We start from the raw sequence: 20,321 nt of genomic DNA on the forward strand, positions 1-20,321 counted from the left end.
AGGGGCTTCTTAGGCACATCCCATTACCTAATTACAGTGAACTAGAAGCACCACACTAGAAGGGAGACAAAGACGAATAGGTGCTGTGGTAGACATGTTAAGAAGAGCAAGGAGTCCCAGCTCACAGGTAGAAGTCACTTAACAAAACACAGATCATCAGCTGTCAGGATAAATGTCCATGTTTGACTCAGCATGAGGATATCATTATATCAGGACCATCTGTCCAGAGTTATCAAGATTGAGTTTGCCCCAGCCACAGTAAGAATAGCTGAGGGCCTGGAATCACAGAAGGATTTGTCCTTTCCAGTATTGAATTGCAGTAATTATAATACCAACAACTAACTTGACTAATACTGCATGTGCTTCAATATTCTGTATACTATTCTAAGAACTTTACATTGTATTAACTCATTTAATCCTTGCAGCAGCTCATTGAGGAAGTTATCACTATTGTCCTTATTTCATAGATGGTAAAGTTGAAGCTCAGAGAAGGTAACTTTTTCAAAGTCCCACAGCTATCAAGTGATAGAGCCATGGTTTTAACCTAAGCGGTCTGGCTCCAGAAGCCACACATTTTGCCACTATATAAATGATGCTAAATTATTAACTAAATCCTCTTTATCAGATATGCAGAAAACATCTGAATCTTTGCCTGCCAATTTTGTATTTTTGGGCACTCTGAAAAACCGCATTTTATGTGGTTAAATTTATCAATTAAAAAAATAGATCCTTCCTTGCCCACACTAAGTTCAGCAATTGTTTTCCTTTATTCTGATTCTTTTATGATTACATTTACATTTTACTTTGAAATAATTATAGGTTCATAGGAAGTTGTAAAAATAATACAGAGAAATCTTGAGTACCTTTCAACCAGTTTCCTCCAATGAATGGTTATATCTTCTATATAATTATAGTACACTATCAAAATTAGGAAATTGACATTGGCACAATGTGTGCATAATTCTATGTCATTTTATCACATGTGGAGATTCATGTAATGATAACTGCAATTAAGATACAGAATTATTCTATCACCATGAATATATTTATGCTTTCATTTTTATTAAAAATTTATTGGTTCATCTGGAATTTACTTTGGTGTTATTGAGAAGCAGGGAACCTATCTTCTAATTTCTATTGGTACTCAGCACTACTTATTCTACAAATTATTGTTTTGGCACTAATTAGAAATTCCACCTGTCTGTTTCAGTATGACATGATTACAAATCTCAGACTTTTCAGATCCCAGAACCAGCTTCTTCTAATTTACAATATTACCTCCTAAAATCTGGGTCATGACAGAAGAAGGTTTTGCTTTGTATGCCATTAGAAATAATATAGTTTACAACAGGGTCTTGTGCCACTAAACTGTCATATTGGTGTGAAATTACTGCCTTTTTTGTCTTAAAATTTATCCCCGGTGTCAGGTGTACAGTGCGGAGGACTGATCCCTGTGCCATGCCCACTGGAAGCTTCCTTCGAGGGTGGCACATCTCTGAAGCTCAGAGGGACTGGGCATGAGCTCATAAAACTCCAGGTTCCATCATTATTCTTAATTTCATTCATTGTTTTTCAGATTTAGTTTCCTCATCTGTAAAATGAGAAAATTATATCTACCTCAAAGGGTCATTATTTTTATGAGGATTAAATGAGGTAATATATCTAAAGCTATAGCTTAGGAATGACTCAACATAGTATAGTACTTCTATGATCATTAACATTTCTAATAATATAATTTTTTATTCTATGGAAAATATATTTTTATAATTTATATCAGCATGTACTTTTAGTCATAATGGTATTCTCATCTCCCCTCCCCTAAAAGTCGGTGTGATAGAATCTTAGAATTGAGGAAACATGGTAATTATGAGTATGAAGTTGATGGTCAATGTCCTAGTCTGTTCAGGCTGCTGTAACAAAATGCCATGAACTCAGTGGCTTGTCAACAACAGAAAATTATTTCTCATAGTTCCAGTGCTCGGAAATCCAACAATAGGTTGCTAGCAGATTCCATGTCTGGAGAGAGCCCACCTCTTGGTTCATTGGTGTCCGTCTTTTTGCTCCGTCCTCACAGGGCAGAAGGGGACAGGAAGATCTTTTATAAGGGCACGGATCCCATTCATGAAGCCTTCACCCTCTTGACCTAATCGCTTCCCAGTGGCCACACCTTCAAATACAATTACATTGGGAATTTGGTTTTCGCATATGATTTTGGGGATGCAAGAATTCTGTCTATAGTAATCAGTAAATGGAAATGTCCTCCTCCCTGGGCACTGTTTTCATGGCAGTGGATTCTTCTGCGGGCAGTAACATCCATCACCAACTTTCTAGAAGCTGCTCTGGCACAGGGCCAACTTGCCTTGCTCCCAGGACCACATCCAGTGGACAGCTGTCTCTGGAGATCTTGCTAAATCTTAATCTAGAGGCAATTACAGCATCTTCAAGGGTTTACAAGATAGCTATGTGTGATAGCTTTGTGTTTGGGAGGCTAGGCTATATAACCCAGAAACATCTTTTTTCTTTCTCTTGTGGACCCAGCTCCACAAACCCTCACTTAAGTCAGATGAGCGGTCCTATTCCAAAATGAAGTCATCACAAATATTTTGATCATGGCACAGCTCTGGTAACTAGAGATCTACTCAGCCTCATTGTATACCTTTACCGTGGAACACAAGAGCACCTGTTCCAATGGCAGCCTTGGATATCCTAGAATTGCCCAAGGTGGAAAATAATGGCTCACATTACATGAACCTATACCTAACACTAAAGAAAAAATCTGCCTTTAAATGAAGGGTATAAATTTGAAATCCAGTGTAAGGTATGAAAATATTAAAACATTTACTAATGTAAACAAGAAGTGGGAGTTTGGGAGATGCAGAACGTTTCTTTAACTCTGTTTTCTCTGCTTCATCCTCATTTCCTTTTGGGAGGTGTTTTGTATATGTGCATATAAGTGTTTTGCTTCCCAGTTGTCACTAGAAAACACAAGGATTATGCTATGATTATCATTTTCAAAAGACATTCTCTTGCAGGAAATTGGGCTGCAAGAGGAAAAGTGTACATTTTCCTCAAGGAAGTGTGTGTAGAAAGTTAAGTCTGGGAAACAAATTACAGAGAAGGTATAAATAAACTTCTGGCTCTTTATATTTGAACAGTGAGATAGTACCTTCAGTCCCAAAGAAAGCAATTTTGTTTTGGACATGATCTTTAAGACATGTGAAAGATTCAGGTTTAATTTTAAAACCAGTACATCCATTCTTTCCATTTTCCCTAAACCACCTGACCACAGGCACATACTCTGCAACCACCAACATTGGGAAACCTACAAATGGGAAAATTGAAAATCTACTTTGAAAAGGAATATTAGAAATCTCCACAGATTTAAGCCTTAAATATTGTTTCTAGGTAAGCTCTGGTGGGTTTTGTTCCTTACAAAATAGTTCACTTCTTATGTTAAACCTTGCTTGGGTTATAAATTGTAATTTAAATCTCTTTTCCATGTATTTAAAAATATACAATACAATTTTAGTAAAGAATAGATTTTTGTTGGGAGAAAAATGTAAAGTAGAAAATTTTAGTTAGCATAGATGGTATCAAATGTCGTTTTTTATGTTATTTAATAACACATTTAGAAGTGCAGACTGGCTGGGAGAGCTCTGAGGAAAGACTGGAGATGGATGCATTGGGGAAAGAATGGGAGGAGGAACCGAGGAGTCCTGACTCCTTCTCCTTTCCCTAGACTCCATTGTGTGGGAAAAAGACACACCCCCAAAGAGCCAAAAGCTGCAAAGCACACAATAGGGAGCCCAAAACCACCCAGTGCAGGCGTGCACACTTGCGCCGAGTGGCTGGGGAGGGTCAGCGAATGTGTGTGTGGACCCGCGCTGGCTGGCGAGGGCTCGCGTGGGCTGGCAAGGCCTCCCACAGGTTGGCACCAATGGGGCCTGCGAGAGAGTGAGCAGATTGGCGAGGGCAGGTGTAAATTGACCTGCGCGGACCGCGAGTGCAGAGCAGGCCGCAGAAATAGTGGATCCCTGGCTAAAGGGGTCACAGAAATGCCCAAAGTCAGACGCAGACAGTAGACTCCTGGAAGTCTCACACAAATGACCCAAGGCCATATAGGGTCAACGACTGATATCATCAGAGGCAGGCCCAGAAAGAAAAGTAAAGGGAAAATAAAAAAATAAATGAATAAATAGATTAAAAGACCCACCTTCTACCATAGAAGTTTAATCCACAAAGTCAGGAAAACTAGACAGCCCAATTGAAACAGAAGCAAAAATAAATAAATAAATAAGTAAATTACTTAACAGACTCTCACAAAAAATGGGGAAGAAAAAGAAGTTCTCACCAAATGAGTGGAAAAGGAGAATCCCCACAGAGAGCTAAATGAAATAGAGGCAAGGGAACTATCAGATATTGAATTCAAAACAATGGTTCTAAGGAAGCTCAATGAGCTCAGCCAGCTCAAAGAGAACTATGAGAAACTGCAGAGAAACTATCAGGATCTTACAACAAACTATATCAGCCAGGAAAAGGACATAGAAATGATCAAGAAGACACAAGAGGATATGAAGAATAATATTTCTGAATTGAAGAACACAGTAGAAGGAATCCAGAGCAGGCTGGATAAAACCGAGGATCGAATCAGTGAGATGGAGGATAAGGTATTAAAAAGCTCCAGAAAGAATAAGAAATGGAAAAAAAGACTCAAAAAGAATGAAGAGACACTTAGGGAAATGCAGGACAACCTGAAACACAATAATATTCGCATAATAGGGATACCAGAAGGAGAAGAAGAGGAGCAAGGGATAGAGAACTTCCTTGAAAAAATTAATGATGGAAAATTTCCCCAATTTGAGGAGAGAAAGGCTCTCATGGATCCAGGAGGCACAGAGGACCACACTCAAGAGGGGACTCAAGGAGGTCCACTCCAAGATACATCATCATTCAAATGGCAACTATCAAAGACAAAGAGAGACTCCTCAAGGCAGCAAGGGAGAAACAAGGAGTAACATACAAAGGAGCCCGGATACGGCTAGGAGCTGACTTCTCAACAGAAACACTACAAGCCAGAAGGGAATGGCAACAAATATTCCAAGTAATGAAAAGCAAGGGCCTACAACCAAGGCTGCTCTACCCAGCAAGGCTCTCAATTGAAATAGAAGGGGAAATAAGGAGTTTCCCAGACAAGAGAAGGCTAAAAGAATACATCTCTACCAAACCAGCACTCCCAAGATATGCTAAGGGGACTGGTTTACGAAGATGAAGAAAAAGAGTGAGAAAGAGAAAAACACAGATACAAAGAGAAAAAATGAATAAGTTTCTATCAGTGATAACTCTCAATGTAAATGGACTAAATGCCCCAATCAAGACACACTGGGTAGCTGAATGGATAAGAAAACATAACCCACACATATGCTGCCTAGAAGAGACCCACCTCAGAGCCAAACACCTACACAGATTGAAAGTAAAGGGATAGAAAAAATATTCCAAACAAATGGGCATGAGAAAAAGGCCGGGGTTGCCATACTTGTATCAGACAAAGTAGATTTCAAAACAAAGGTCATAAAAAGAGATCCAGAGGGGGACTTTATAATACTTAAAGGAAGACTCTATCAAGAACACATACACATTGTAAACTTATATGCTCCCAATATAGGAGCCCCCAAGTATATAAGGAAATTGTTGGATGACTTCAAAAAAGATATGGACAGCAACACACTGATAGTAGGGGATTTCAACACCCCACTGTCAAAAATGGACAGCTCTTCCAAACAAAACATTAATAAAGATATTGTGGAGCTGATTGATGCACTGAATCAAATAGATTTAACTGACATATATAGAACCTTACACCCAAAGAAGAAAAATACACATTCTTTTCAAATGCTCATGGCAGTTTTTCAGAGATAGACCACATGATAGGACACAAAGCAAGCCTCGGCAAGCTCCGGTAAATTGAAATAATACCAAACTTTTTCTTGGATCACAAGGGCTTGAAACTGGAAATCAACCTCAAAGAGAAACTTCAAAAACTTGCAAACTCATGGACATTGAACAGTAGACTATTAAACCTAATAAACAAAGAATGGGTCAATAATGAGATAAGAGAAGAAATCAAGAAGTTTACGGAAACAAATGGAAATGAACAGACAAGAGTCCAAAACCTATGGGACACAGCAAAGGCAGTCCTGAGAGGGAAGTTCATAGCAATACAGGATTACCTACAAAGGTAGAAACATTTCAAATAAAAGACCTAACACTACAACTTCAAGAACTGGAGAAACAACAACAAATAAATCCCAGAGGAAGTAGAAGGAAGAAAAGAGTCAAGATTAGAGCAGAACTGAATGACACAGAGACGAAAAGAACAATTCAGAGGATCAACCAATCCAGAAGCTGGTTCTTTGAAGAGATAAATAAAATTGACAAGCCTTTAAGCAGACTCATCAGGACAAAAAGAGAGAGGACCCAAATTAATAATATCAGAAATGAAAGAGGAGAAATAACAACTGATACCACAGAAATACAAAGGATCGTCAGAAACTAGTACGAACAATTATATGCCAAGAAATTTGAAAATCTTGATGAAATGGACAAATTTTTAGAAAAGTATAATCTTCCAACACTGAAGGAGGAGGAAACAGGAAGCTTGAACAGACCAATAACAGCTGGGGAAATGGAAGCAGTAATCAAGAAACTCCTGGCACACAAAAGCCCAGGGCCCGATGGTTTCACAGGAGAATTTTACAAAACATTTAAGGAAGAGCTAACTCCTGTCCTTCTCAGACTATTCCAAAAAACCCAAGAGGAGGGAAGACTCCTAGACTCTTTTTATGAGGCCAGCATCACTGTAATCCCAAAACCAGATAAAGACCCTACAAAGAAAGAAAACTACAGGCCAATTTCCCTGATGAACATAGATGCTAAAATCCTGAACAAAACATTGGCATACACATCCAGCAATACATTCAAAGATTATCCACCATGATCAAGTGGGATTCATCCCAGGCATGCAGGGATGGTTCAATATACGCAAGTCAATAAACATAATATATCACATCAATAAAAGAAAAGACAAAAACACATGATCCTTTGAATATATGAAGAAAAAGCATTCGATAAGGTACAGCACCCATTTATATTCAAAACACTCAGCAAAATGGGAAGAAAAGGGGCATTCCTCAACGTAATAAAGGCCATATATGCAAAACCTACAGCCAACATCATTCTCAACGGGCAAGAAATAAAAGCTTTCCCAGTAAGATCAGGAACATGACAAGGATGTCCGCTTTCACCGCTTCTTTTCAACATCGTATTGGAAGTCCTAGCCACAGCGGTCAGACAAGCAAAAGATATAAAAGGCATCCACATAGGAAAGGAGGAAGTAAAGCTATCATTGTTTGCAGAGGACATGATAGTGTACATAGAAGACCCTGTAGACTCCACCAAAAAACTCCTCAACCTAATAAGTGAATTTGGCAAAACAGCAGGATACAAAGTCAACATTCAGAAATCAAAGGCATTTTTGTACACCAGTAATGCAATAGAAGAAGAAGAAATCAGAAAAAATATAACATTCGATATAGCAAGAAGAAAAATAAAGTACCTAGGTATAAATTTAACCAAAGAGGTAAAACACCTGTACGTAGAAAACTATACAACATTGAAGAAAGAAAGTAAGGAAGACACAAATAAATGGAAGCATATACCATGCTCATGGATGGGAAGAATTAATATCATCAAAATGTCCATACTACCCAAAGCAATTTATAGATTCAACGCAATTCCTATTAAGATACCAATGATATATTTCTCAGAAAGAGAACAGACATTTCAAAAATTTATATGGAACCATAAACGACCCCGAAGAGCTGCTGCAATTTTGAGAAAGAAAAACAAAGTAGGATGGATCACAATACCGGACATCAAACTGTACTACAAAGCCACTATACTCAAAACAATCTGGTACTGGCACAAGAACAGACCCATAGACCAGTGGAACAGAATAGAAAGCCCAGAAATAAGCCCAGGTCTCTATGGACATCTAATATTTGACAAAGGGGGCAGAAGCAAAAAATGGAGCAATAATAGCCTCTTCAACAAATGGTGTTGGGAGAGCTGGATGGCTACATGCAAAAAGTTGAAATTGTATCACCAGCTGACACCATACACAAAATAAACTCAAGATGGATCAAAGACTTAAATATAAGTCGCAACACCATCAAAGTCCTAGAGGAGAACATTAGCAGGAAACTCTCAGATATCCCACGCAGCAATTTTTTCACTGATATGTCTCCTAAAGCAAGGGACATAAAGGAAAGAATAAACAAGTGGGACCTCATCAAAATAAGAAGCTTCTGCACAGCAAAAGAAAACATCAGCAAAATGTAAAGGGAGCCAACCCTATGGGAAAATATGTTCGCTAATGATACATCAGATAGAGGTTTGATCTCCAAGATATATAAAGAACTCACTCGACTCCACTCCAAGATGACAAATGATCCAATCAAAAATGGGCAAAGGACCTGGGCAGATGCTTTTCCAAGAAAGAGATACAGGGGGCCCGGAGACATTTGAGAGGATGCTTGGCATTACTAGCCATCAGAGGAATGCAGATCAAAACCACCATGAGGTACCACCTCACACCGGTCAGAATGGCCATCATAAACAGATGAACAAACAACAGGTGCTGGCAAGGCTGTGGAGAAAAGGGAACCCTAGTCCACTGTTGGTGGGAATGCAGACTGGTGCAGCCACTGTGGAAAGCAGTGTGGAATTTCCTCAAAAACCTGAAAATGGAACTGCCTTTTGATCCAGTGATTCCTGCTGGGACTATACCCTAAGAATCCCAAAACACCAATACAAAAGAACCTATGCACCCCAATGTTCATAGCAGCACAATTTACAGTAGCTAAGTGTTGGAAGCAACCTAAATGCCCATCAGGAGATGATTGGATCAAAAAATTATGGTACATATACGCAATGGAGTACTATGCAGCAGAAAGAAGAAAAGAACTACTAAACTTCACAACAGCGTGGATGGAACTGGAGAGCATTATGCTAAGCGAAATAAGCCTGGGGGCGAAAGACAAATACCGTATGATCTCACCTATAAGTGGAACCTAACAAGGAATGCAAAGATGCAAGGAAAATAAGACCAGCAACACTGAAAGGAAAAGAAACCAACAGAGACAAGAGGGAAGGAGGGAGGGGGGCCGGGGGAAAAGGAAGGGAAAAGTCAAGGAACATATAGCAAGGACTCATGGAGAAAACCAAAGGGGAAGAGTTGAGGGAGGGAGGGGGGAGGGGGAAGGGAAAGTGGTGGGGGGTAGTCAGAGACAAATGTATTTGAAAAAATAAATAAATTAATTTAAAAAAAATTTTTTTAAATATTGCCAAAAGAAAATAATAACATATTTATACACTTGATTAAAAGGAAATGGAAATAAATTATTTCTTACATATCAGCTTTAGAGAATAGAACTTGGTCTTAGTGAAATTCCCAGGTCTCCACAATACCATGTAAATTGACAGGAAGCAGGGAGATGTTTCATGAAATATCCCATGAAATATAATATTTCTAGTGCCAACATGCACCAGGAGTGAAACACTTCTTGGGTGCTGTGTGCTATAGTGATGTCCTATACCTAACTTAGACTGGATGTCTGAGACTCAGTGCCTTCATAAGTTCTTCCTTATTCCAGTTTGTGATAAAGCATAGAGGGAAGAAGAGTTGCATAGTGTGTGCCCATCTTGGAGGTCCACTCAGAACTCTCACTGAATTAAAGAAGTAAATGTGTAGGTAAGAAAAATTTTCTGAAAGCCACTATTTTTCATCTTATTCTTGCCGAGTCTACTGCAATATCCTCTATCTATGATCTCTGATTCTGTTGCTCCACCTAAAGCCTATTCTCTATAAGTATAGACTTTTAAAACATGTCCAATCATGCAACTGTAATGGGGTAGGTCAGACCAGAGATGGCTGGAAAACAGGGGAGACCCTAGTCAAGGGGAACCCCAATCTGGCACAAGAGGCTGCTTCTACTCCTTCAAGGAGAAGGCAGAGGGCTAGGAGAGCTGCCAAGGTGGCAGACTGAAGCAGACTGCCTTCTCCAAAGGGAGAGGCCACCAGAGTAGAAAGGTTGCTGGAGGCAAACTGTAAACAAAGGCCACTGTCAACTGTAAACAAGCCTGCATGATTTGCCTGAGGCAGCTGAACAACTCCTGATTGGGCAGAAGGGAGCTTGTACAGAGTATGCCCACTAGAGACTTTGCCCCCTTACTAAACGTGGTGGCAGGAACAGGGGCAAAGGCAAATATGGCTGACACCGGCCCCCATTGGTTGAAACTCTGGACAACCCCACTGACTTCTAGAGCACATGGAATTCTGGGAGAGGATTTTAAACAGTAGAAGTGTAGAAGCTCATACTCTTTCTGTCTTGGCTTCTCGGGCTCTTGCTTTGCCTAACACGGATGGGAGTGCTTGTGGGATCAATAGATGCCAGGCTACCTGAGGCTTATGACCCACATAGTTGGAAGCCAGCTCCCCAGAGGCAGGATCCCATGCTGAGATGCATGCCTTGTCAGGCTCCAGCCTTTCAGATGCTATGACCCAGCACAACATATGGGCTCTGGATGGCTTCCTCTCCCTCACCCTGAGAGCAGCACATAGAGACTGAGAGCATGCTGCACACTGAAGCATGAGCTGGGAAGTTCCTTGTGGATATAACTTCCCCTGCATGCCTGTCTGGAGTGATCTTGCTGCACATTCCAGACCCTGACAGAGAGAGAGAGAAAAAGAGAGAGAGAGAGAGAGAGAGTTGCTGCAAGACAACAGTGACTCTAAAACTCACAAGAACATACCCCAGAGAGGATGGAGGCCTATTTGTATGGCCAACTTAAGCTCCTAAAGGACAGATAAGCAATAATGGGGAACTTCTGGGCATGGCTTTGGTTTGCAATCTTTTTGGGAGCAAGGGAGATTCTGTGTATTGCAGAAGAGAAAGGTACAGAGCAGAACTGTTCTCAGCCCCTCAAATTTGAAACCCTGTTAATAAAAGCATATTTCCTTCCACACAAATCTTTATGTTATATGTATATACAGTGACAAACAGCTGGACCCCATGATACCCAGTTATACTACCACCTGCTTAGAACCTCTGAGAGCTTTCCATTACATTATGTTTGTACTATGACCTACAAGCCCCTCCTCTCCTACCACTGTCTGTCTCGCTTAAGCAAGCACCTGCCAGGGCCTTTACATTACTGCTTCTTCTGTCTAGAAAGACACTCTAGATGGTCCATGACTTTACTTACTGCATTTAAGTGTCTGCTCAAATATCACCTCCACAATGAGCTCTCAGCTCCCAGTCCAAGTTATCACTCTCTATCTACTTTTCCAATTTTACTTTTCTTCATAACATTTTTCATCCTTTGACATCAGAGTACATATAATTACCTGCTTATTGTCCATCTCTCTCATCAGGATGGGAGCTCCCTGAGGGTAGAGACTTCATCTGTAGAGCTTACTATGAAAGCCCCAGTGACCAGCTCAATAAACATATGTTTAATGAATTGTTCTATGTTAGTGAACATGAGTACCAGCCCCTCTTGGTACTTGCCCTTTATACAGGCTGGAGAAAAAATAGGTTTATAGTTGGTTGAATGGAAAAATACTACAATACTTAATAAATAATAAACTCTATGTTTCATGCACTCACAACTGTAAACCTACTTTTGTCCCACCCTGTATAGTTGAACATAAATAAATTTCTACAGTGAGAATCTCTTTCGCTACCAGAGATTGAAATGACACATACAGTATAGAACTTGAATGGTCAATAGGGATCATCTGGTCCATCAGTATTTAACTTGTGTTTTTACTGTGCTGAAACATAGAGTGTAATCTGATATACTTTTGAGAAGACTCCTATGGGAATTCCCATATTTGGAAACTTATTTTCTCAGCAAAAAATAACCATTCCCACACATCATTGTCTGTATAAAAGCTTTGCAATAATTTGTAATCATTAAAACTATTAATAATGTCTTCATCTGGTTCTCTTAGAGGCAGGATATAAGAAAAGAATTCAGGTGTACAGATTTAGGAAAAGCCTATAAGACATTGAGGAAAGCAGAATGGGGAAGCATAAGGAGTCTCTAGGAATATGGTCTTTGATAAAATTTAGCGTTGTGCTGATGCACAGGGCTCACAGGGCAGAGCTGTTCTGCCCTTCAAGGGATCCAGGCTTAAATCATTTAGTTACTGGCTTCCTCGTGGCTGGGGGTGGTAAATTGGTGGCTTCTCAGGTATCTCTTCTTTTTCTGTCACCCAAGGATAAGTCATGGAAGAAGTTCACAAGAGCAAGTGCTCATCTTTATTACTCAAAGCAGCCAGAGGATGGATGCACTAGCTGGTCAAGAGAATCTGAATATCTGGGCACCTTATTATAGATGGTTTCTCAGTAATGGCTACTCACTATCAGGTTATGGTAGTAGTTCTCAAATTTTAGTGTGCATCAGCTTCACTTGGAGGTCTACTTAAAATACATATTGCTGGACCCTATACCCAGAATTTCTGACAAAATTGGGGTAGGGCTCAAAGCATTATTCTAACAGATTTCCCAGATGGTTGCAATGCTAGTTGGGGTTGAGGGAACAACTCTGAGAACCACTCCACTAGGTGGTGTGGAGAATTCTTTGAAGTCAGAAACACAAATCTTACTTCAGAGAGCTTTTGAAGCAATGTAGAGCTTTACTGAATTAGTTGTTTTTTTTTTTAAAGAAGGAGAAGGAGTGTATGTACAAAGCACTGTACTCAGTAAACACTTTGTGAAATAATTTTAAAATTTATTCCTATCTTCAAAGTTTTACTTCTCCCCATAACTATCACCCTCTCCCTGAATTACCAAACATACTAGCACTGCATATTAGTTCCATGATGAGCACCTATTTCCCATGCCAGAAAATGTGGTAGAATGCAAGACAGAAATACATGTATTATTATAAACATAACTTTGAATCTGCCTTTTTACATAGAAACAAGCCCTTTGTAATTCTTTTATTCTTAGGAACATATTATTTGTGATCTATCTCACAGTTTATGAAAAGAATACAGATACAGTCCTAACCTCTGTTTTATCATTTTGTTTTGTTTTTATAGCTTTACATAGAAATTTATTTATTTTTTAATTAATTAATTAATTTTGTCAAATACATTTGTCTCTGCCTACCCCCCCCACCACTTTCCCAAGAAATTTATGACCATTTTTTACAAAGAGCACTGAAAATAAAAACTTCATTGTACTTACCTTTTTTTTTGCCAATAAAACTTCAGGTTCTTGTCTAGCAACTTTAGTTCTTTTAATTTATTTAGTTTTGAATTACAGTTTACATTCAGTATATTCTATATTAGTTTCAGATGTACATCACAGCGGTTAGAAAAATCACGTACTTTACAGGGTGGTCCCCCTGCTGCTTCAAGTACTTACCTGGCCCTATGTAATTACAATTACAGTTATTACAATGGTATTTACTATATTCTCTATGCTGTAATATATATCTCTGTGACTACCTATAACTACCAATTTGCACTGCTTAAGCCTCTATTTTATAGATGATGAGTATGGGACACCAAGGAAGGTGAGACTTGTAATGTTCTACGGTAGAGTCCTTATCTTTGGAAGTTTTCTTCCTCTTTCTCCTCATTCTTCTGATGTTGATGAAAGTGAATATTTTTAGGGATTAGGCTGTCAGTGTGTGTGCATGTGTGTGTTGCGGGGGGGGCAGAGAGAGAAATTGATTGAGAGAGATTTCTAAAATGCCTAAAGAAAAAGAGATGAGAAAAAGCTTTCTAGTCTAGGGGGGAAAAAGGTGATAAAACTAGATAATTTTAAATATTTTATTTATTTATTTATTTTTAGAGAAGGGAAGGGAGGGAGAAAGGGAGAGAAACAATGATGTGTGGTTGCCTCTTGCGCATCCCCTACTTGGGACCTGGCCTGCAATCCAGGCATGTGCCCTAGACAGGGAATTGAACTGGTGACCCTTGATTCATAGGCTGGCACTTAATCCACTGAGTTGCACCAGCCAGGATGATAATTTTAGTTAAGTGGAAAAGCCTAACAAATAATCATCAATTTATTGAAAGGTTGGCCTCAGTGTTCACCAGAGGTTTTATTATTGTTTATTTTTTCCCCTGGGATTTTAATTTAAGAAAATTTTCTTTAGGAGTTTTATTTGAAAAGATGCTATCTAAAATACACTGAAAGTTTGCCTATAGTTTCTCTGTGTTTAGAGTGTGGAATGCAGCTCTCAAGCTTTAGAAGATGAGTTCTTGCCAGAGCGATGGGGTAAAGAAAAGGATAGGAAGTAACTTGTGCTAGCCTGATAGGTTAATGTTCACTTAGATTAGAATCACTGTTTAATAAGGCAATGAAACTTCTGAGAGTTCAGCAATCCCAAACACCTACTATGGCCAGTCAGGAAACATTAGTAAGCAAAGGCCAAAGGTATAAGGCCAATGTAGTGACCTAGAGAGGGCAGCAAGTGTACATTTCTGGGGGCTACTCAGACTCAGTCCCTATGTTTAGAAGAGAAGATGGAAATCAGGGTGGTGGTGTGAAATCTTATAATTTAACCAACAGTTTGTGACATCTGTATTAAACAATCCCATACCCATTTCTCTTTTCCTATCTAATTTCCCTAACTAAGCTCCCTTCCTTTGTCATTTTAAATTGCTGAACCCTGAACCTGCTGTCTTCTGTGAAATCCTAGAACAAACTCTTTGAGCTGGTCACTTGAATTTGTACTGTTTTGTGAATTCTGTTCTTATATGAATGTTTGCATAATTGTTTAAATGTCTCTGCATATCCCCATCTAGGTTTTAAGCATATAAACTCTGTGAGCACAATATCCAGCCATGTATTTGTTTTCCCACAGGTGACTCCTACTCTGACATGCACAGAGCAGGGTCACTGGCCTACACTAAGATGGTCTCCAGCAGGTGTCCTCACCCTCATCAGGTTCTCATCATGCCTCTGTGAGACCGACATTGAAGGTCAGGACACTGAAGCTGGCAGAAACCTCACGTGACTTACAGGGAGGCCCAGTTGTAAGGGGAGGGGCTGACACTTGAAACTGACTTTGACTTTGTTGCCCTTTCCATGATTGTCTTAGTTCAGGCTGCTAACAAAAACATCAGAGACTAGGTGGCTTAAACAACAAACATTTACTTCTCATAGTTCTAGAGGCTGGAATTCTAAGATCAAGGTGCCAGCAGAGCCAGTGCCTGGTGAGGCCCACTTCCTGGCTCTCAGATATCCATCATCTTATAGTCTCCTCAGCTGGCAGAGAGAAGAGGGAGAAAGCCACTCTCTCATGAGTCTTCTAAGATGGGCACTGCTTCTCTTCATGAGGGCTCAGCTGTCATGACCTAAGCACCTCCCAAAGGTCCTACCTCCTAATACCATCATCACAGTGGAGATTAGGATTTCAACATGAATCTTGAAGGGACACAAACATTCAGTTTGTAACAATTATATTGACCACAGCTTCTTTGCTTGGTAAATAGGAATTTTAAATGATGAATCAAGATTGAATATTCAAATTGTTTTATACTGATTGCTAGGCTATCATCTTGCAACTTTTAAGCTATGCTGTTTTTTAAAAGGAGAATACTAACAGAGAAGGAGATTGGTGAGAGCTGGGGAACAGCATGGTATGGTATAAGTAAGCTGACTTTTCCCCCATACTTTGTTGTAGAATGTTGCACAAACTTCCTATAACATAATGCAGTATGGAAAGGAAACTTCCAATTGCCTCTGGAGAAGGAGAGAGAGAGGAGAGGAGAGGAGAGGAGAGGAGGGGAGGAGAGGGAAGGAGAGGGGAGGGGAGGGGGGGAGAGGAGAGGAGAGGAGAGAAGAGGAGAGGAGAGGAGAGGAGAGGAGAGGAGAGGAGAGGAGAGGAGAGGAGAGGAGAGGAGAGGAGAGGGGATGTAAAATGCTTTGAATATTCAACTCTTATGAAGAAATGCTGGCCATATAAAATGAAGTAAAGTATATTTGTTTCTTTTCTTGTATTTATTAGAACCACTAGTTATATCCTAACCTGGGAAAAAAAAAAAAGGATGCTGAATCAACCATTTCAACATTCATCCTCAGAAAATAATGGAGTATCTGAGCTGGGTTGGTGAGTCCCCTATGGGACCCTTGGTATATAAAGGCCGCACATCTCCCTAGAGTTAAGTTTAGGAACAGACTTTAGAGGTTGCTGCCACATCTTTATTCTTTTTAAACCCTTTGGTTTTCCTGCCACTGGATTTTGTGAAGATCTCATAACATTTTCAGTGATCTGAAATAAAGTCTTCCATATCACTTTCAATTGCAAAATTCATCTAAAACTGTGGTGCATTTACACAATGGAATACTATGTAGAAGAAAGAAAAAAAGAACTACTACCCTTCACGACAGCATGGATGGAACTAGAGAGCATTATGCTAAGTGAAATAAGCCAGGGAGTGAAAGACAAATGCCATATGATCTCACCTATAAGTGGAACTTAACCAACAAAACAAATAAATGAGGAAAATATGACCAACAACCATATTTCTCTTTCTCTTGAAAGAGAAAAGAAACCAACAGAGTCAAGAGGGAAGGAAGAAGGGGTGGGTGGGGAAAGGGAATGGAAGGGTCAAGTCAAGGAACATGTATAAAGGACCCATGGACAAAGCCAAAGTGGGGAAAGATTGAGGGAGGGAGGGAGGGGCAGGAGGCAAGGGAAAGTGGTGGTGGGAAGGTGGAGACAAATGTATTTGAACAAAACATAAAAATTAAAAATAAATAAAAATAAATAAAAATTGTTTAATGAGTATAAAAAAGGAAGTACAAAAAATGTAATTCATATGTCAATTATAGTAGAATCATACAATCTTTGAGCTTATTTTAAAATGAAAGCCCCTATTTCCCTTTGCTCAGACCCACTTAAATTCAGAAGTCTGCCACTTCTGAATTTAGGGGCAGAGGCAGGACACACAGTTGGATTTTATTCTATTTCCTCACCTGTTATTTGTCCCCTACCTCTCACTCCAACTGCATGCTGGAAGATGAACCCAAAGAGAGTAAGGCAGAAAAAGCCTCACCTGGCTGAGGTTGGGTGGCCTGGTGTGAACTCTCAATGGACTTGGAGATGGCTGAAATCTGAGCCATCTTTTTATAGGCTTCCATGGATTGCTCTAACAATCTCCCACTCAGAAAATCCCACTGCAGGTCCCTTGGCTGAGACACTGCCTCTTTTGCCCCTGGCCAGTTATCATTTACTCAGCCCTAGCCTCTGAACCCTATAGATATGATAAATCCACTCTCTGCTCTTTGTTGTCTCCTTCAGGCCTCTCTCATTAAACTTAGGGGAAGGAGGAGTGGCTAGAAGGTGATATTACAATAAATGCCACCATTCTCCAGCATCTTCATACTCAAGTCGTAGATGTTAAGGGTTACAAAACCAATTTTTCTACCTCCTCATAAGCCCCCCAATAGTGGTTTAAAATCATAGCCACCTATTATTTTGTGCTTGACCTTTGGGCTTTAACCAAAGAAGAGGCCAAAGCAATTCTATTTTTATATTCTATAATACATGTAAAAACACGACAAGGACTTAGATATTTAGCAGTGGTCAATTTGAGTATTTATCTGGGAAATATCAGTTGTGTATAGAATTGTTTGAGTTATTCTTGCAGCAATTATTCCTTCATACTTCAGCCCTGTGCCTTTCTTCCCCCTACCCCCTCAAACACTTTGCATCATGCTTTACATTTTTCTTCATATTCTTTTCCTTCTTTTTGAAAGGAGGCATTTTGACCACATCAAGGGACATCATTTGGCATCTAACTTTCTTTTGCCATATAGAAAACTATCACAAGTTATTAAATTAAGAAACATTTTAAATTTTATGACACTTTCCATGGTGATATTATTTAACTAATATTAATTATTAAACACAAAATCAAAACAAGAAACAAAAGAAATATAACTACTTATTCTCTCTCACCACCCCCCTGAAAGTTAAAAGATTTCCTGAGATTTGTCATATACTGAGTTAATTGTCTCTAAAAACTGAGAGCTATGGCTCTGCTGTAGTTTCTGTTTAATCTCCCAGTTTTGCCTGCAGCCATGAAGTCAGCCTTAGAGCAGCCTCTTTCCAGCCTGTACTCCCAAAATGAAAACCATGTGTTTGTGTGGGATTTTTTGTTTTTCTCTTAAAGTTCTTCTTTATTATTTAATGAAACTATTTAGTAATGCATAGGTCTTAAATAATAGAGTTCACATTGGTTGTTATCAATTAAGTCAGATTAACACATACACTTGTTCTCAAAACCAAATTTAACTCTGGACATGTTTAAATCTGATCATAACACCCTGGATTCCTCCAGAGAGTAGAAACTCTCTGAATTTTTATAAGCTAAACTACACAGGACAATATAGGAAAACAATATAATGAAATATTTAATACCTGCACAGCTCCTATCCATCCTTCCCTTCTTTCATAAAGGCAATTTATCAATCTAAAAATCCTATACTGGATAGTGTTATGTCTGACCCTGGTTTAATGTTAGAAACATCTAATCCACATTGGTGTTATATCGCACTCCAGACACAGGGACACAAATCACAGGTCTGTAGACCGAGTGAATTGTGAAGATAACTCCTCCTTCTACCTGCCAGGAGTTAAGACTGCCTGTAAAAAAATTGCAAGGATATGACTTGGATTGTGAAAATCACATTTTTATTTGCACTGAAACAGTATTTAAAAAAATAAAATTGCTCTTTTGTTTTAAAACAGACCAACCTAGGACAGATAAGTCATTCTTAAGTATTTATTCATTCCATTTGTGCAGCAAAGAATGAGCCTTTTATAGCCAATGCAGCAAACAGAACAGATGTTAATGTATAGGGTGGGATAAGGAAATTTTGCTATGGTGACCTAATCTGCACAATTGTAAAGAACACTTGGCCTGCTTTTGCAACCTTCTAAAATTCCTTTTCTTACTTCCTGGCATCCCCTCTCCTTCCTTTTAGGAACCCAATGTCTTTGACTGTAAGATGAAAAGGACATCCCCCTATAGCATGTTCCATTCATGAACTCCCCTTATTTCCCATAAAACAAACAGAAAAGTAAAAAAACCTCACCTCATTTCCCAAAAAGGATACTCTCACTAGGAAAGTAAATGAAAGAAAGTAATTTACAGTTGGGTGTGATTGACTCTTCCCTGAGCTTCATATTTGTATATATACCCAACTCTGAGCTGTGCATATCCCCTAGGATATATCCACCTACAGCAGCTCAAACTCAACATGTCTAAAACTATGTTTATCTTTGTCCCTCTTGCTATCTTTTTGCTCTCAATGGTGGGCACAAACATACCAAGCATATAAACTACTAAATGGATAATCTGCTCAGACTTTTCTTTGTCCCTGCCTCTCCATATACAACCAGTTGTCAAGGCCTAATTCCACTCCTCACTGTATCCTCTACCTGATTCTTTTTCAGTTTCCCCAGACTTGTCATTTGACACTCTCACTGTCATTTCAATGGCAGAGCTCACAGGTCTGCTTGCAGTTTTCTTAACCAGATGGTTATTGGTACATTCCCCATATGCTTGTTAAGCTGTTCCCACCTTCATATCTCCATTTGGGCTCTTTAGATTCCTTTCCGTGTGGGTTTTCTGACTTCCCCCTTCCAGTTTCAACCACTGTTTACTTCTCTGTTCTGTTCCTCTCTTAGTGTACATTGGTAAACTAAGGGTTGAATTTTGTAGCACTTTTCATTGACAAACTTCCCACCCCCCCACTAGCTGGTTCTCTGAGGGCAGAGAAACTTTTATACCTATCTGACTGCCCTTAGTGCTAGGGCAGAACAGCTGCTCATCAAGTGTCCGTTGAGTGCATTGGCTGTAGGTGGATATTATAAATGATGAACTTGGGAACCCAATTGCTGAGGTGGGTGTGCGTGTGGAGCCGGCGGTGGGTTAGCCCTTCTGTTAGCATATTGTCCTGGTAGACTCTCAGTAAATTCCTGTGGAGTTTTGGTGAAAGAAGAGACTTTCTAGCCCTCCTATTCCTCCTCCCTCATGAAATCAGTGGACCAGAAGAATGGTTCCAGCATTGAAAGACCATAATTTTTAGTTTACTGTGTCCTGTTATTTATTATAGTGACTGAAGCAGCAGTAAGTCTGGGAGCCAAAACTGCTGATTGGCATTTTCACACTTAAAACTAGAATCCCTTCAGATGCTCTAAATCAGGGGCCCCCAACCCCCAGGCCA

General features: G+C 39.5%; 1 protein-coding gene across 10 annotated transcripts in view; it reads left to right on the plus strand.

The window, feature by feature from the left end:
- SUGCT (succinyl-CoA:glutarate-CoA transferase) overlaps nt 1-20,321 on the plus strand; it is a 976,712-nt gene that overhangs the window by 791,946 nt on the left and 164,445 nt on the right. The window lies entirely within an intron of this gene.

The sequence above is a fragment of the Pteronotus mesoamericanus genome, unplaced genomic scaffold (assembly GCF_021234165.1).
Source record: "Pteronotus mesoamericanus isolate MK-2021 breed Mesoamerican mustached bat unplaced genomic scaffold, CSHL_Meso_final scaffold_85, whole genome shotgun sequence".
NCBI lineage: Eukaryota > Metazoa > Chordata > Mammalia > Chiroptera > Mormoopidae > Pteronotus > Pteronotus mesoamericanus.